A 19,797-nucleotide genomic window follows, 5' to 3' on the forward strand; every position below is an offset into this window, starting at 1 on the left:
GTTGAAATATCTAAATGGAGCTGTTGATTGGATTTAAGGAGATTTATTAAACTTTTCCCTGTTCACCTCATGTATGGTCTTTCTGCATGTTTATGCTTCATTTCTACAGTAAATGGGGCCCATTTTCTATCTGTAAGGTGAATAGGAGATAGACTTGTGGGTTTACTGGTACTCAGTCAGAGTTGGTTGTCATCCAGGGAGTGGGAATTATAAAAGCGCATTTCTACCTGGTTGGAGGGTATGGGGAAGGCAGAGGCGGGCTTGTCCTGGAGGTGCACAGTGAGGGGCAATGGACTCAAGTTGGAAAAAAAGGAGATTCCAGTTAGATGTAAGGAAAATTAAATCCCCATGGAGGTGGTTGGTCACTGGAGAGGTCTGTAGGGGTCGGCGTTCGGAAGATCTCGCGTTGTCATGGAAAGTTAGAGGGTTAGTCGCAGCCTTGTGATGTACCTGTAACCCCACCTCCCCTTGTTAGTATAAAAGGAATTAACTGCGCAATAAAAGGCGGAAGTTGGTGCTCACACTGTGTGTGTTATCTGTCTCTTTCCCTGGTCCGGGCCGACCAGTGATCTAAGCGTGGCACCTTGATATGTAGCGAATGCTACAGAGGTCGTAAAATCTATGTCTTCAGAGGAATGTGAAACTTGGATCTATCAATGGCCTGAGCATCCACATCTAGTTGGACCTGCTTCGGGCAAGAGGTTGGACTGGAGACCTCCAGAGGTCCTTTCCAACCAGCGTGTTCTGTGATTCTAACCTATAGTTAAGTGTAGGTTTTCTGTGGAATGAGTGAAACACGAGGTTATAGGCCAGGTGTACTGCCCGAGGTCAACATAAATTTAGTATGGGCAGCTCTGCCTTGTGACCATGATGACTCTGCTATTTACAGACCTCCACCTCTGTTCTGCAGAGCTCCATATGGCCTTATCTCTCCATAGTTACCTTCTTGTGCCCTGCTTATGAGAAACTACCCACAGAAGCTCATTGCTGTTACCGTGTTGTCACGGCCTGCCTTTTGCCAGCACTAGTGTTTGTATGGTGAATTACATCAAGAAGTTAATTCAAATTATAATTAGTGCAGCAAGAAAACATGTTAGTTTTAAGGGTCAGCTCCTGGTGCAGTTAGCTGTTGTGCTACAGCTAGGGGAAGGGTGAGGTGTAGAGCAGAAACAGATAAAATGCAGAAAAATTAGGACCGCTTCCTTCAGCAGTTGAATGTGAAAATGCAGAAATTTGGTATCAATTCCTGATAGATCATAAAGTTACACTTACTTTGTGCTAATTATTTTTTCTTGATCCAAAACGTTGGGTTTATTGCCATAACACTGTTCAAATGGCCAGGATTATCTATGAACAGGCAGATACTTTTCTAGGTTGATTTCATATGAAACCGTATCATTATGTATTTACTTTGCACAGCAAAAATGTTTAGCATTTCTGTGAATAGGGTTTTGGTTTGGTTTTTTTGGTCTGATGATACTATTTTGTGTATATTTTCATGTTTGCATATATTTGCTGTGCATAGGTTACCAAAACCAGAGGATTTCAGGAAATACCTGGTTTCTTAGAATTTTAGTACCAAAGGCCCATACATCATGGTGTGTGAGAGCTAGACACAAATATCAAATTTTAGGGCCTCAGTGCAATCCACTGAAAAGGATGTAACTGGTTGCATGACTTATAGCCATGTCTGTGTGGACACTCACTCCAAGGGATTCCAGCCAGATGATTTAGTATTACTACTTCTGGGCTAAAATGGTGGTTTGCCTTATTTATCGAAGACACCTGAATGTGCCTTTGTCTGGTCTCTTAAGGAAGTAATGTTATAGAAAGACTAAGAAAAGAGAACAGGCAAGACAAGACTTAACAGCCTACGTATATCTAAAATTGTAAACAACTAAAGATAAAAAGGAAATATTCAGGCTAGCGTAGGGGCTTATAGCTAGAAATAAAGCAGTGAAATGAAGAAAGAGAAGATTAAGGCTAAATGTCATGAAAGAGCATTCTGCAACAGTAGTGGTTTTTTAGATGACTCTTCCAAAGAAAGCAAAGAAAAAACTGTTTCAGGACAAAGGCCCTTTTTTGCTTTTTCTTTTTTTCCCCGTTTCTTTCCTTCAGCTTAACCACTCAATGTAAAATAATCTCATATGGGTATATAAAAGAATGTATTAAATTTTTGAGGCATGAATGTGAATCTCTGCATCCTTGGGAGCTGCTGTGATGATGCCTGAATGCTGCACGGCTTTACAGAGCCGAAGGCGCAGTCTTTGCCGTTGGGATCTCGCAGTACAAGGTTCTGATCTTGTAAGTGAGTCGATGGTAGTAGGACTGTGCGCAGTGTGCACTTCACTAACTTCAGTGGGACTTTGTAGGAAGGGAGAGATCTGGGTAGTTCAGGATTTAGTTTTAGATCAGCTGAAAAAAGTGAGAATAAAAACTGTTTGGGCTGAAGTGGGTAGCGATGAAGGGAGGAAGACAGGAACAAGTTATTAAGCTTTTATAGGAGTTTTTTGCTTTCTTTTTTGAATGCATACAAATGCTGCCACTTCATTTACTATCAGTAGGACCTAGATGGCAATTCTACTAGTAATTTGTACTATTTAATTTGAGATTAGATCATTTTAAAAGAACAAGAAGGGTGTATGTATTTGTGGTCTGTTAACCACTAACGGAAGATGAAGAAATAACAAACCAAAATCCTGAATTTAAACTTTTAAATGGGTTAAATAGATGACAATTTTTAACAATACCGTTATTTTGACATGGATACTGTTAGCTAAGCTTTTGAAAGCTTTTGATGTCTTTCCTTAAAAAACTTCTAGTATTGTCTCCAGTGCCATAAAATTCTTGCAGATCAGAATTGCTTTGGTAGTTTAAATTGGTGAGTTACATTGGCATTAGCAACACTGCTGTAGAAAGGATACTTTGCAGTTTTCTCCAGCAGCCAAGCTGGTTGGAGAAATTTCTGCCCACTTCCTCTTGGCCAGTTATTCCTTCTCCACATGAAGGTTTTCTCCCCTTTTGTACTTGCACCAGTGGAAGCAGTTGTGGTGGTGTATCTGTGGGCTAATGAAATGGTGCAGATAAAACAATTTTTTGTGTGTTTTTATTGGCAGGGGCGGGGGGACGGTGGTTAGCTGGATTCTGCAAAATTTCCTCCAACAGGTTCAATTTTTGTTTCTCTGGATTTTTTTGTTTGCTTTATTTGTTTGTTGTTTGCTGTAAGCCCCAATAATTTCAGTGCTCTGGTTTTCAGCGTGGCTCTGCAAATATTTGTCTTGGCACATTGGGGCGTTAGAAGCACTGTAAAAGCCAGGTGGGAAACACGCAGCTGAGGACCAAGCAGTGAATCTGTAACAGGCTTGGTACTAGAGAAGACACACAGGCAAAAGTGCCCTTGGATTTTTCTTTTTCCCACATATATATTTCCAGTCTTCTACATATCCCAAATAACCATTAGAAACTGATTAAGAAACCTGTTCAAATACGCAGTGCTTCTAAGAAACTTGTAAGTGCTGTAGCTGAAGATGAAAGTTGTTTCTAAAATTGTTTGAAATTATTAGAGCTATCAACATCACCTTATTCTCGTTTTCGATAATATAACAGTAAACTTGGGTGTTTTTCCTTTACTTTCTACTCTTCTCTGAATTTGAGCAGTGTTGCAGCTGAATTCTGAAATCTGACAGTCATCACTTCCAACCTGGTAATGAAGTGTCGCCTGGGTGAAACTGGAGACTAGCCTGGCTCCAGACCTCTTATGTATTTGCTCCATATTTAAAGAAGAGGTGTTATGTGATATTTTGTCCAACGTAACAAAAATAGTTAAATCTCTCCTTAAGATTTAAAACACAACTTTTCCTTGGGCTCAAATGCCTCCTTGCTGCCCCAAGAGGGTCTTATTGAAATGCAGACACTCTATCTTTCCCTTTCTTAGAGAGCAACCTGTCTTATCAATTACTTCCATAAAACAGCATTTACTACGAATACCGTTTCTGCTGTTAGACTGTGAAGAGACAAACTGCATACCTGATATGTCTGGATACTAAGGAAGTTAAGCAACACAATCCTTGTAATTTCTCCTGACGACTGTGAAACAGGGATGTGATGATTATGGTTCTCCTGGGAGATGTCTTAAAAAATTAACAAGGTCATTTTCTTAACAAAAATTTCCAAACCTCATTTCAACCAAGTAGGAAGGGAATACTGCTTTTATCTGCTTCTGACTTAATTGTCCATGCGCCTGTTGTGGAGATGTCATCATGTGATAGTGGTACCGCTAACGGCAGAGAGGTGCTTCTCAAACCCCTGGGAGGAATAAGGCAGTTTCCCTGAAAGATTTTCTTTTTAGTAAAGATAAGATGGAAAGAGTAATGATGGAGACAAAACTGATAAAGGCAGAAATACCAGAAGGAATGGCAGGCTAAAGCCAGAATTTTTCAAGCTGCATTAGATGCATCTTTGGAGCTAGAAAGGCCATTCAGAAGAAGTTACCTACATTACCAAGGCCTTTAATAGCAGATGATCTTTTCTCTGCAGAAAAATAGAGTGCTGAGCTCTTAAACTGAATGTGTCTTAACAGGGGTGTCTGGCAGCATGAGTCAGCTTGGCCTCCTGAGCAATGGCAAGCACAGGTAGCCTAGAGAAGCTTGGTATCACTGAACGTCTGAAGGTTGGATACAGGATTTCAGAGCCGTACAGAAACAAGTACTCCCTCTCTGATGCCTAAGTCCACTTTGTTAATAGCACAAAATTACAATTGAACTAAGCTGATTAAATGGCACAGTAGATTTGTCACACAGAAACAGTGTTGTTAATCTGGCAGGCAAATATATTGGAGGGGAAATGAGGTAGAAAAAATTATGAAGTCCATCCAGAATTATGATTTTCCTTATTTAAAAAAATAAAAATAAAAAAGAAGGACAAAAACCTCCTAAGGCTTTTCTTTTTTTTTTTTTTAATGTGCCTAGAAAGTCTGCTTTTCAAGAAGGCAGCGCAGTGAACTGGGAGGAAATAGGATTTTATCTTTTATTTAACCAAGGAAGGAATACAGGCATAACTTCAAATAAATTTGCTATTAAAAAAAAATTGCATTATTACATTTGAGGAGTATTCTGAAGTTTCTTGGAGTGATTTGCAGGTTCCACAGGACTGATCTGTATGTGCTGCACACACATAGTTAAAAAGGGAGATAAATTCTGTTCTGTTAGTAATACAATCATCTCGCAAGGTATTTTTTATTAAATTAGACTTGCGTAACGAAATTGCTCCTGATGCCTTTTGTGGATGCTCCTAAATCATCAGCTAAATAGCAGCTGATCTAAGTTTGGCAAAAGGAAGAAATGAAGTTTTGGAAGATTATATTCATTGTTCCTGATAGTAATCAATCAGAATTTCTTACTTGTATACCATCTTGTTTTAAAAGCATTATAAATATGGCAGTGCTACAAATCACGTTAATGGAGGAAAAAAGAAAAAATAGTAAATATGACTCGTACTTTGAGCTTAAACAAGCATATACTGGCTTACCTGGCCAATTAGTGAATTGTTGTCTTCTGTTATTTCCTGTTTAATTCATGCTTCTGATAACTATTCTTTGTCTTTAGAACAATCTTTCCTGTGCTCTAGGGGTCTTTTTCAAAGCAACACTCGGACAATGAGACATGTTGGTATTTAGGGCATGTCCCCAGCTTTCATCTGCTTTTCCTTACCTTTCATGTTTGTTTTTTCCCATTGTCAGAACCTGCGGTGCCTCCTCTTTGGTATCCCTGGCAGCAGCCGGTTGTGTATTTGTTTCAGGAGGTGGGTGGCCCTTCTGTCCTGCTCTTTTCCAGACATTAGGGCGAAGGGGAAGCAGGTAGAGTAATAGGTATATGTGAATGTAAAGCCTGAAAAAGTAGGTGTTAGGCTTATGTATTCAGATACATGCATTGAAAACATTTTAATCTCACCTGAAAAGTTACACTAGATTTCAGTTTGATGATGAACATGCACTGCTAATATAAAGAAATATTCCTCTGTTAAATCTTGTGGGATTTGGGGGCACTTGTGAATTAATTTGTTTCTAGGAGTTCCATCAAAAGAGAACTCCTTTGTAAAACTACAGATGTTAAAATACAGGCAAAAAACACTTCTTGTTCTGGGAAATTATAAACAGTTATTAGCAGTTGAATATTGAAATTAAAATGCAGAAAAGACCCCTGAAACCTACTAACTATGTTTCTAAGAATTCAGAGAAACACTTTTCCTAGACCTTCTTTCTGGTTCCTTTCCTTAAAAATAAATAAGATACTTAGAAATTCATGGAAATATCCATTTAATTTTACTTACGAATTCATGGAAATATCCATTTAATTTTACTTACAATTTCACCAAGACTTATTGCTTAGACATTAATAGAAGTTAGGTAAATTACAATGAGCAGGAGAACACGGAGTCGTGCAGACACAGGGGAAGCCCCCAGCCGTGGTAGTACCCGTAACCAGGCAGAACAGCTCACCCTTTCGTACTGCTATGAATGCATCTATTACACTTGGAGATCCAGTGATTCCACAGGAGTTTTCATTTTACATCTTCTACCTAAAATGATTTTTCAGGGTTTAGCGCTGCCCTGTTCCGTATCCCCTGCCACGCATCAGGAACTCTGTACACGCGCAGACACCCACACTCTGGTCCAGCAGCGTTTGCCGTCCTATTTCTTGTAGCCCCTGACCCCATCCGCCTCTTCTTCTCATGTTTGTGGGGTTTTCTTAGTGTTTGGGGTGGGGTTTTTTTCCTGTCAGGTGGGAAAGTCATCTGGCACAGTAGGATATTGAACTGTTTTGAGAGTCTGGCCAGAGGTAAAAAAGGACTACTGCTCTACTGAGTGCCACGTATAATTGGTGCTATCAGACATCTGGCTAACCTGGGACCCGATATTAGGGTATAACTGCTGAAAAGGTAACAGGGGCTCTAGTGATGTCCCTATGTTCCTCCACTTTTGGTACCAGTTTTCTACAAAGCAGTAGCATTCCGCCTATTGGTATTTGAAACATGGTATAAAACTATGCTGTCTGTGCTGAATAATCTGTTGCAGCTAAATGAATGGAAAAATAACATTGAATGGAAACTGTCACAAGATCAGCCGATTAATACGATTTTTCTGTTGCATTTGATTGCCTTTTCTGTTCTTTAAAGAAATCAGAAAACAAAACAAGAGATATATCTGAAGAGATGCTTTTTTTTTCTTTTGCTGTGTAATCATCACAAATTCATACATTCTTAAATTTACAACGTTTTGTGCTTCTAAATATTTCTAATTTAATTTTGGAGGAGAAGAAAATTTCTTCAAACAACTGAGGCTCAATGCTGCCTTTTTTTCCTATTTTAAAAGAAAGTCTCTGAAGAGATGTCAGTGTTTTATCTGCTGTGTAGTGTCCTCTTTTCAGTTTTTGATTCAGTGTCATGATTTCTGGTATTCAGTGTTTGAAAGCACAAGAACGCTAATTATTTTATAATAGTAAATGTCAGTAAGCAGTTTTCTTAAAATCAACCAAAAATAGAACTTTAGTCCAACTTGTAACATCTTTGCAGGTTTTAAATTCAAGTATGGGTAGGAATTAGCCATTCAGAAACTAAAGCTTTGTATCCATAGTTCTATAATGCAGTTCCTTCATTCTTTAGTTCTATGTTTAGAAAAATTATTACTATGACATCAGTTCTCTACAGATTTGTTATAGATACAGACTGCCCTGGAGCTATAAAATGCTGTTAGGGTGATAGCAACTGCCACAAATCGGAGGTGAATATTTTTGGAATCATCTAAACAGCAGAGGAAGAACAACGTGTTGTAAAGCATGGTGATACAGTTATAAAGAAATACAGTTATAAAGAAATATTTTTCTGTTTTCTTTTTTTCAATCCAAAAATAAACCAACAGGTAGTATTCCTAATCCTTTCATTCATTTTTCCCGATCTATGCCTTTTCACATTTTCAAAAGAATTTCAACTATCTTTGCAGTGTTGTAACCACAAGATTACAGTTGATAGAAATTTTGTTTCCAACTGTGTCACCAACATACCAAGAATTTGAGGAGGTCACTAAAAATCACTCTACCACAGTTTTCTGTTAGAAAAGTAAGAACTCTGTCATCTTCACATGACTTAGGAAATGGATTACATTTGAGAGTATATTTTTAGATACACTAGATGTTTGGATGAATGGCAGTATAGATGCAAAGTATTTTATTTTGTATATGGAAATTCAAAAAAGGTCAAAACCATCTTTTTTTGGAGAGATTGTTCAGATTTGCTGATGTGTCATCTACAGTGAAAGGTGAGGTATTTGTGACTGGTCATTTAGTGGTTATTTTAATTAGTCAAAATTCAAAAGAGTACTTGAGTGAAATGTGAGTAAATCTCATTACTTTGACAGCGGTTGCGTAACTACAAAGAAAGCATATATTTAGTAAATGTTACTCACTTCTGTGACCTAGTTTGTTATGGATAATAATTTTCTTAGGGCAGGACGGGACTTACTTCCCCTCACTTTTCCCTTGTTTAACTTACATGAATGGGGGATTTTTCCCATCTTTCATCTTAATTTCTGGCTAACTCATAGCAAGGCAAGGCTCTTCCTGTTGGTGTCCATAGTAACTCTTGGTTCCCACTCTGGCTTCACTTTGGTCTGCTCCCAGTCCTCCGCCTGTTCCCATGGAAGCACTCAGAGTTTCCTGGTTTGTTGTTTCTCTCTGATAAACTAAGAGTTTAAACCCGATGTTCTTCATCTTCCTCTGTCTGCGGATGGTATAGATACTGGTTGGGCAGCCTGACTCAAAGACCAGCTGAGATGTGAAATAAATTGATGCAAAAGCTTCTGCATACTCAGTTGAATGAGTCATAACTTCTGTACTCACGTAAAGCGTTCTAGCTTTAAGAGCGTGCTCTACTATTAAGGTAGTATCAAATAAGTGAGAATAAGAAAGAAAAGAGTCGATGCTGCGTTCGCGTGTTAGTGAATGATGTGGCAGAGTATAATGCATGGTGGGGACTGAACTAGGGGAGCACGCTTCCTTAGTGGTTTGGTTGATAGGGGAGTTTGGGGGTTTTTTTTATGTCTTTGTTTTGGTTTTTTCTCTTTTGTTTTGTTCTACCAATTATGTAGGCTCAAGTATAGTTTTAGTTTCCTAAGATGTACAGCCTAAAGTCCTATGATGCTACAGAAGGTGGTTGCACATTAGACAATCTCCATGGAGAATTTTGCTTTTGCTAATTGTAGAAGAAGTTACAGTGTTCAGCTTTAAAGAGAGATTAGCTCCTAAGTAAGTATTTAGAAGTAACCTAGAAAGGAAGGAAATGTAGATATTCATGTCTGGAAGAGAAATGGGATGTCTTTATCATGTAGTTTGTGTCTCATTGAGGGATGGCTTTTTGTTCCAGAAATATTGTTTTGTTTGTCAGAACTTTTAATAGTACTGGGATTTTGACTGTATTAAAAAATAAAGTATCAGTTCTCTATATACATAGAGAAAATACATATTTGTATTTTGTATATGCTTATAAATATAATATTTATATGTATGCACATACGGTTTAGACTTAAACATTGTGAAAAATAGATATCTATAAGCAAGTATCTGTTACAGAAACAATGCCCAAATTGAAGCAGTCCCACACCACAGCGTTTTGCCCTGAGGACTGCAGTGCGCTGCATTGCCAAGTCCCGCTTTGCTCAGTGCAATGACGGGGAAGTTTCGTTAATGACGCGGGCCCAAGTGCTGCTGGAGAATGCTTGAAAACTGCAAAGACTGGCCTTCACCAGCTTACTGGTGATAAAATTAGTGAGGCTTTCATACTTTTAGCTAAAATGTCTTCTTTTTTCCCTAATGCTAATTAGAAAATTCAGTTATATTGGTGTCAATAAAATGGTAAATAACAGTTAAAAGCGAGATGAAAATTTTTCTTAGAACAATATCGGAGCAGTCGTCTGTCATGTGATCTCAGTAGTTCTTGCTTCCTTGTCTGACAAAAACAAGGCAGACCTGGTTTGTTTATTTCTTGCTTAAAACTATAAATTTAAAAAAATATACAGGCTGCCTTTTCTGCATTATTGTGGAACCTAAAAAGAAAAACACGTGCTTTTTCCTCTTAATTCTTTTCCAGTGGTAGCCTTTGCAAGTGAGTTGAATCATCTTGTGGATTCTAAAATCGGAGGAGGATGTAACCTTGTTAAGGATCGCGGTGTGTTTTGTGCAGTGCTTATTCCTGTTGCTTTCTTCCTCTTCCAATATGCAGATCAGGTGTGATCACCAGTATGTGACGTACATGTGTGTTTGTGGGTGTTAAAGTAGAAAGCTGGAAAACAAAGATCTCTTCGTGTTTTCCAAATTTACTAGTCCTTTACATCTGTCACTAAAAAAACATCTAGAAAAGACTTTCAGTTACCCTTGTGTAGCTGTATGCAGATATTCTATTATGCGTACTAAAATTTCTCACGTTTTCTGTGTACATTTATCTTAGTGTGAAATAATCTTCATGCGACTGTAAGGTTTTTTTTCTCACAACTAAGAAAAACATACCTCCCAGAGGCAAATGACTGATGGAGATTGCAAAGGCTTTGTAGTATTTCTGTGCTAGTGCCTCTCACATATATTCCCTTATCTAAAAGAAGGTGGTCTGAGATTTTGCACCTGTCCAAGCTAATGGGTTTGTTTTAATACCTAAACATCTGTATGAAGCTTGGGCATGTTTTTCACCCATGTGATTTGAAGTAACTCATGTAACTTCATCAAAGTTACTTTTGATTTATGCCTGTGCAGAAGCTGGCTCTTTCAAGAGCCTTATTTGCTGAAACTAATGCAAATATTTAATTCCTGAGGTTAGAGTGTCTTTTGTTTGCATTTGTGTTATTCTAATTAAAAGCAAACCCCCTGTGTGGCGTGGATGTGGACAGTTACCACAACTCACGGACAAGCGAGGTTTCGCCACCAGAGCTCTGGACCGGCCCAGAGACTCATCTAAAGAAATCCGGTCATGGGGTCAGGGTGGTCTATGCTGTATCATTTTCTGCATTCGAGTTATTTTTGTAAAATGTTTGAACAATACTTTGTGCCGTTGCGTCAATAATTGTGGAAAATCTACCTTATCCCAAAAAATACAAAAATAGAGTAGAAGAGCTATTTACAGGGGGAACAAATGGAAGGCTAATGACATTAGAAAAACATATTGATGTTTTTGCATAGCTATGCAATAAAATATTTAGGTTAAAAATAAATCTGATGGTTTTAAGACTTAGTAGCACCCACGAGCATAAAAAATAATGTCTAAACCAAATTTATTGTTTTTCCCCAATGATTTTTGAGCATTTACTTTAAATGATTATTGTCATGTGTTCAGACAGTTTAGCTTTTTCAAAGTTGCTGTTTAGGAATAAATTAACAAAAATAAATTTGCGATCTAGAAAGGTTCATATCTCAGAAGATACTAAATGTTGAGTTGTATCTAAATAAATGTTTTGTCCCCAGTCCAGGAAGAAATTAAAAAAAAAAAAAAAATCAAAACAGATTCTTACATTTGAGCAGAGACATATGTTTTGTGGGTTGGCACCAGACTAGGATGCAGAATCTTGTAGAACCAACTCTTCATACTCTAGGATATTTAGAGGAACAACATTCAAAACAAGGTGCTAGAGAATTTTTTAAAAAAAGGGGGGGGGGAATACAGATTTTCTTTAAGACGGAAAATGTCTGTTTTGAGTCCCTTTATTTCTAGTGCTATGTAACTGTGTCTTTTGTGTCAGTGTCAAATGACATAACAGTATCAGATATTGTAAATAAGATAATGTGTTATTAGAAAGAAAATGTTTTAATTTCATTGGTAAATTCACATTAATTGAAGATGAGATCATAGTGACTCCTTCTGGCTGTTAGGATGATGATCTTAAAATCATATGAAGGAAAAATAACAAAATGCTTGGGTGCCGTTCAGCAAAACAAACAGGTCCCAAGAGATTTAGAAGATTCCCCTGAACCACGTGGTTTGACACAAAAGAAACTTTTTCCCTGTGATGTGATGCTCAAACTCCTTTGAGAAGGCTTAGAGATTTTGAGAACAAAATTAATGATACCCTTACAATTACTGCAGTTATGTATGAGAGAAAGATTATTAAATTTGATCAGCAATAACATCTGCAATGGGAACAAAGTTTAAATATCTGGATTTCGGTTGTGCAGTTCAGTGCCAACAAAAAAAGAAAATACCATCTATTAACACAAAAGGCAAAGTGAGAATGATTTACTTGTCAGGCAAAAAAATATTTTTTCAGTGGCACTTAAAAAATCTGGGGACTTTTGGGTATGATTCAACTTCTTAAGAAAATTGAATGCTAAGTTTGAAGGGCAATTGATAGAAAGCCTCAATATCAAATTACATGCACAAAGTCACTTTGGGGAAAACAAGTCACAGACTCTGAAACACTTTAAAGAATAATTGTTTAAAATGGCACAATGAAATGTTGCATTCATTTCCCTGTAGTTGCTCTGTATTATGTGTTCTCCCTTAAAAAAAACCCCATTTTTTACTCCAGTTCTCAGTGCATCTTCAATTTTAAGATCTCCCTGTCAGCAGGTGTGCTTTCTGGTTTGTAACCACTGATAAGTATCTTCCATGCTGAACTTATTCAACAAATCTGTTGATGGATTCTGCTTTGGCTTCCGTTACCAGTTTGCTCTTCTGACTTTATTGGTTTGGCTTATAAAACAAGTCAAGTACAGCCAAAGCCAAGCATAGCTATGAAAAGAAGCCTATGTCAGGACTGCACAAGATACAGACCTGTTGAATTAAAAGTAATTGTTTTGGGTTTAATGTTCACGCGGCATACCTTAACGCAGCAACATCTGGTATCTTAGATCGGGTTGTTTAGTGACTTGGAGCAGCTTATCAGCAGAACTTGTTGTTCGCCTGTTTCTTTCACAGGCTGCTTCTGTGCACTTCAAGGTATTTCGTTAGATTATTTGAAACTTTTTTCCATTACTCTCCTGCCCCTCAACCCTGTCTTGAACCATATCTGAAAATGCAGTGGCAGTCTGCTGGGGCAGCGTCACTTTCGGTGCGTACGCAGCAGCTTTTTAATACTTTACGTTAATAGGGTCATTTTGTATCTGGAATTTTTTCCCCATACCAATCCATCAACTCTGTTTGGCAAGCATCAAGGCACAGTGTACGTCCAATTTCTTTTTCAGATTTTTCATTAGAAAAGAAGAGTTAGCATAATCATGGTATAGCCTATGCAATTTTATTTCAGGGACTGATCTGACAGTTATCTTTTCTACAAGGATTCTAAATTTTTGGAAGCACTAGAAAGAGCAGAGAATATCCATTTAAGTATTCAATAACTTGCTATTTTGCAGAAGAAGTTGATTTGAAAAGTGTTTATTCTCAGATGATGGAAGTTGGGGGGCTTTGGATTGATTTCAGAAGAAAGAAACATAGACAATTCGGATAAAGCATTATCATAAAACTGAGATGAAATAACTTTTTGCATTGATACAGGCAAACTGCAAAAACTTAAGTGTTTTTGCTATTAGAGGCATTTAACTATTATTTAAGCAGCAATTAATTGTCCACAAAGCCTGCTAAGTAATCTGGTGATCTGATCACCTTTCCCATGTGTCCTGACTGCTGGCAATCGGATGTCCTAGGCCTGCAAGTAAATGAATGAGTAAATAGATAAATCATGTTCTAAAAAAAAAATATATATTCAAGACGAATTAGTTGCTTGTGTTAACCCAAGTTGGATTGCTGCTGTGGTTGTACCCTGTCAAGAGGCAGCAGTAGGTTTTCCTTCGCTCAGAGTTGGATTCCTCCGAAATCCGAGAAAGTCTAAACCAAGTGGAATCAACTGAGTAGAGGGGAAAATTGTTTACAAGACGGAAGCTGTTTGACTTGATTAGTCTTGTGGTTAATTGCATCTGTTGCTAAATGAGGACTGAAAGATTTCAAAAGTATTGCAGCATATGTTAGGTTATATGGATACCGGCAGGGCTTAGTTTGGTATATACCATCGAGCGTGTACATAAGGGTTGGTTATACTGACCTAAGGCTGTTATCAAACTTTGTCTTGTGTTACACAGCTATGCTTTGAGGTTCCTTCATTAAGGAAATGTTCTGCAGAGCAGAGAATGTCAGGACGTTCTGGACATCAGGAAACACCTTTTTACTGTGCGGGTGGTTGACCGCTGGACCGGGTTGCCCAGGGAGGCTGTGGAGTCCCCAGCCGTGGAGACGTTCAGAGTCCGACTGGCCGCGGTCCTGGGCCACCAGCTCTGGGTTGCCCTGCTTGATCAGGTGGGGTGGGCCAAATCATCTCCCAAGGTCCCAGGCAACCTCAACTACTCGGTGGAAATTTTATCGTGGTTATAGTAGACAAGTGGGTTGTCTTTCAATGAAAGAAGTTGAGACCTGAAAAAAAATATTGTAGCTATTTGGCGTTTTAGTAGAAGTTGATTCCAAAGAAAGTACATGCACAGGCTAGTTCATTTGATGCTGACCTTACCATAAGCATAGTAATTTTTTTTAAATTCATCTTCTCATAGTTACGCTATTGAAATATGAAAACAGCACTAAGAAATTACACTGTATGGTTATACTGTTGAAAATTTTTTTTTTTTTAAACATAACTGGCATTTTTAGGGATGTTGTTTTAAAGTTACCTTTAATTTGACTTATCAAAGTTTAGGGAGGTAGTTTAACTTTTCATAATCTATTAGTCTTATAATATAACGCATTTCAATACTAATTTGTAATTTTATTTGTCTTTTCTAATCTTTAATTCATGGGATGATTACTGCTGTTGTTATTTTGGTATGATGACAGTGAATTTCCCAAGTTTGAGGTATTTAGTCTTAACAATTATTCTGCATTAGTATATTTATATGCCTCAAGTAGATAAATGCCTTCCCATGTAATGGCTCTGGTGCTTCTCTTTGTTTTTAACAGGAGCTAATAAATTCATGTATTGTGTGAAATGCACAATTTTACTTTGTGCCTTCTTAATAAATAAATAATTTTTTAAAAAATCCTCAGTCTAGTTGCAACTAACCTGGCTTACATACTGCTTTGTGGTGTTTTTCTTCAGATCCTTATTGACGATGGTGGTCATTGGAGGCATAAATATTGAAGAATATATCATTTACAGACAAGATCTTTGAAATCTGTTTCCTTCAGACAGCAAAGGTAAATAAAATAATCTATATTATGCATTTTTATATAAGCAATAAGTTAGATAGTTTTTGACCTCAAAAATAACCAAAATTGAACAGCAGCTGAAGTTCAGGAGCCTGACTACACTACCAAAAGTTTTAACTTTTTTTAGTAAGTTTATTTATCCTACTAATGTGAAAAATAAGCTATATGGAAGGAGCTTGGTTTCTTTTCCTCCTTTTATTTACAAGAATATGAGTCCTTAAGTCCTTTTTTTCTGCAATTAATGCTATTCCTTATTCTTCCTTTCTCACAAGTTTTTCAAACTACAAATCATTTGCAATATCTGTGTGTGATACTGATGAGAACCAGGAATACCTTATATGTTAAAATCTGAAGAGTAGCTGGGCATGGGGATTACTACTCAAAAAGACAAAAGTTATGTGGAAAAGAAATAAACAGACAGCAATACACGAAGTAAAATAGTGGTCAATCTCTTGAAGATTTCTATAGAAGTTTAGAAACATGACTTCTTTTTAATTAAATATTAGAGACACAAATCTGATGTGCACTCCACTTGTATTATTTTGAATGTGTGGGCTTTTGATCAAAATAAATGTTAGATATTCGGGAGAGTTTTGTTTGTGTATTATTTTTTCTATTTTGAATCTAAGTATATAAAACACTCTAGGTAATATGGGAAGAATTTTTTCTGTTATGGAAATAGAGCTAATTTTCCCACTCATTATCTGCTGTTAATTTAATGTGTGGCAATATCTGAAATTTAGTGATGATTATATGGCAGTAGATTTTTGGTTAGCTGTACAGCTCATCTATGAGCAAACCAATTAAGACATAATTTCAGAATATAATTGAACTCCTAATGGGGCACTTTAATTCACTGGAAACTTACATATTTGCTTTGCTTTGTTTTAGTAGACAGGTCCAAAATGAGGGTACAGCTTCATTTTTGAACTTCTGAATACAGCAACTTCATCTGAGACTTTTGAAAATGAAGCATGTAAAATGGTGTTGAATAAGAGGATGGATAAGTTCATGAATAAGCTACTTAGTTCTCAAATCTGAACTTTGGATAGCTCTCCTTAGCTGTTTATTTGAAGAATAAGGCTTGCTGTGTTGTTAGGATGCCATGGCCCTATTGACAGTCTTTTCACCTGAAGTGCAACACCATGCGATGCAACACAGTGAAAGCTGATCTACTTAGTACAAAGTTTGTTCACTGTTTGTAACTAATTTGCTTCCTTTAGACATGTCTGGGCAGCCTTGATGTGCTGGGAAAGGGCTCATTCTGCAGATCTTTGTAACTGATTTTTCAAGCAGCGTGAATAGAAAATTCTTGGAACCACATAGTTAGCCCAGACCCAGCCTGATGGAGCATCCAGGCTGGGACACACAGGGTTGGAGATCTGTCTCACTTCTGTGTTACAAAAATGAAGTACCTCATTTACGTAGTGTTTTTAATGCATTTCTGGTTTACTGCCCCTTCAGTTTCTTTTTATGTAAGTCAGAACGAAACTCCCTTTTTACTTTCTTGAGGTTTTTTTCAGCCCAAGTTTAACTACAAGGGCACTAAAATGTTATGTTACTCATATGTATCACCATACGCAGTGGACACTGGCTAACGCAGCCCTGGTTCCATTGGGTTTTGCGTTGTTCTAGATTTTCTCAGCTCCCAGGTGATGCTGCAAGAGAACAGCAGGTGGGAAAGAGTTAAAAAGTGCAGCATGCATAACTGACTTACATGACCTAAAATAAGGAAACAAACAGTAGCTGTTTATTAGAGCAAAGCTCAAATTAAGAAAGAAATGAAGGCAGTTCTCATCTTTTTCTTCTTTTTCCTTTTTTTTTTTTTTTGACCCCCAGAATGGAAGACCTTTTTCATTTAAAAGATAAACACTACTGAGCTGAGAGAGGTAATTGCTACCTCTGCCATGTTGAGGTTAAATTTTTGGGTTTGTTTTGTTGTTACTGTTTCCTTCAAGGATAGACCTTTGTGTATGGTTTTGTTTGTTCTAAAATGGGGACCTACAACATTTGGTAGAGGAAAACCAAACGTTTTGGGGGAATAATTATCAAAGTTCGCATTTGGGTTAAGAAGAAACATTTTTTTGTATGTGAAAAACTGGGACAGGGAAAATATTTCTTTCTGTAAGGTTAATGTTTTACTGGTTATTTCCTTAAAGTTTTCATATGTACATGTGGATAAACCTCAGAATGCTTCTACGAAATCCAAAAAACCACTTAGCTCTCGTTCTCAGCATCTTAGCTTTTATTTTGTATTCCTTTGTCTACTGATAATAAAATGTTCACAGCTGTATAGGTATGTGGAGACACTGTTTCTATTCCATTTGATCTATTTTTAAATGCAGGGGCTTTTTGTATTTAATACGCATTACTGTGCTTGCAGTCTAATACTTCAAACCTTAGTGACCTTGGTTCACCCACTTGTACCTTGTACATTATCATGCAGTCTTTAATTATATGATAGCATGCTATTTTTCTCCATAGAAGGAAATCTTTGCAATAAATAGATGGCATTTAATCAGTGTGGAGCTATCTAGTATTTTTAATTGTTCGGTGTGTGGTTCCAGATCTTCTGTACTATATAATTTTCAAATGTCACTCTGCAGATAGAATTAGGAATTTGCCTTTATGCTTTACTGTACCTTTTAGCAACAGGTTTTCTCTAAGACTTTCTAGCAAAACGCAATCTCTGAAGCCCAGCTTATTTTGCAGAAACATTTTCAGTTCCAGGAGTTTCCCTTGCCAGCTCTTTTTGATGGACTGCTGGGGTTTGTATACTTTTACAGTAGTTGCAGAACTGGAGTACTCCAAGATTCTTTCAAGCCAGAAAAGCGAGAGCAGCGATCCTCCATGAAAAGCACAGGAATTGAAAGGATTGTTGGCCTAGGCATCTTTTTTCGAAGTCACGATTTCATTCTTCTTGGTTCTCAGTTTCCCATTTAGCTATTCTTACTTGTATCCTAGTTCCTTGTATGTCTCGTGTCCTGCATCTCTGTTTTCATTCTCCCTCATCCAAGTAATTTCTACTATTAGCCAGTTTCTATTTCAAGTTCATTATCTATTCTCACATGGTACCAGTCTTCCCTCATTTCACTTGCTTTCCAGAATTATTGTTCTATTCTGGCTCCAGATTTGCGCCTGTTTTTCTCAGGGTGAGTCTGCACAGATGGGTCTTGAAGGTTGCACATCTTTCTACCCATGCTCTGAGTCAGCCGATGCAAGTCAACTTCAGTACAACAGCCCTGTAGCTACTTCAGCGTGTCTGTGAAGGGCTACGGAGGAGCTAAGTCTGCCTCTGCTGTGCTAAGAAGGTTACACACAACCGTAATGCAAAGATCAGCCGTCTGCCAAATGGCATCCTTGCTGTAGTGCGTATATACATGGAAATTTTGCATTTCCAAAACGGTATGTTTCAAAAAGCTTTAAAATGTGTGTTGGAAACCAGTTTGGAATTTACAGTTATTTTTAATACGCATATAGCAGTTTTAGCATGAACACTGTGGATTTTCCTTATCCGTAAACTGAGATGGCGTTTATTGATTTGTATTATTTATTTCAGCATGTGAAAGAAACCAGAATGATACATTACAAGTCCTCATAATATTTTGTCTTGTTAGTCACTTAGAAGGGTGCAAAAATATATCAGAGAAATATTGCATGAATAAAATAGAAAACTGGTTATGCAGACTTAAGGAGGATAAGTAAGGTTTACATCTGTTTCTTGTATTTTGTCTTTTTAAACAATACATGGAAAAATCTAGTAGCTAGATAGTATTTTTATATTGTGTGATAAAATGATAGACTTGTTTAGTCCCCTGTGCCATCTCCAGCTGCAAGCCGTGTAGTTGTTGAGAACTTTCTGAACTGCTTAATTCTGGGACTCATGATATATTGCAGCACAAAATTGGGCCTCTCACTATCCAAACTTCAGGATTTATAAGGCCGTTTAATTATACTGAAGTATATAACGTATGACTTGGCGCTGCATACACAGTTCTTCTCTAAATAGTTTGTCTTAGAACTGTGTCGTTACTAATGTTTTGATTGTAGTTATTCTAAGACAGAGAAGGAACAGCGTCATGTTGCATCATTTTTCTCCCTAAAGCAGTCTGCAGTCCGGATTGATGGACAATTTTTCCTGAATTGTCATTAAAACCAAGGAGCCCAATTGTCTTTTCTGAAGCCCTGATGTTTTTCTGAGAACAGTCAATTTTCTATCTCTGTCTCATCTTTTAATAGTAAAAGGTTGGGGTTTTGCGAAATTCCAAGTTACTTTCACTAATACAAGATGTAAACTAATTCTACGTTCTTAAATTTAATAAAGGGAAACCTACTTAATTTGGAAGTTACTTTACAGAAATTATTTAAAGGATTTGGGGAAAAAAAAAAATGCCTATAATATTGCTCCACAATATGACTACTTTTAGGTACATTTTAGAGCCAAATTTTAGAGTACATTTCAAATGTGGTAGATTTGATAGGTCATTCTCTGCCTTAGGTGAAAATTTTGTACCTCTTCTGCCATGTTTTTCACATTTCACCTGAGCAAGAAGTTTATTTTCAATGGTCCCCATTTCT

At 37.3% G+C, this 19,797-nt stretch overlaps 1 protein-coding gene across 12 annotated transcripts in view; it reads left to right on the forward strand.

Moving 5' to 3' along the window:
* Positions 1-19,797, forward strand: part of MBD5 (methyl-CpG binding domain protein 5) — a 147,410-nt gene that overhangs the window by 37,104 nt on the left and 90,509 nt on the right. For 10 of the 12 annotated variants that reach the window (XM_075028974.1, XM_075028970.1, XM_075028972.1 and 7 more), the window contains exon 2: positions 15,110-15,207. The gene's annotated coding sequence lies outside the window, so the exon portion shown is untranslated. Of the gene's footprint in view, positions 1-14,298; positions 14,320-15,109; positions 15,208-18,370; positions 18,625-19,797 lie in introns of those variants that run through there. The other 2 variants (XM_075028975.1, XM_075028973.1) reach the window with 2 other exon arrangements.

The sequence above is a fragment of the Buteo buteo genome, chromosome 5 (assembly GCF_964188355.1).
Source record: "Buteo buteo chromosome 5, bButBut1.hap1.1, whole genome shotgun sequence".
Taxonomy (NCBI): domain Eukaryota; kingdom Metazoa; phylum Chordata; class Aves; order Accipitriformes; family Accipitridae; genus Buteo; species Buteo buteo.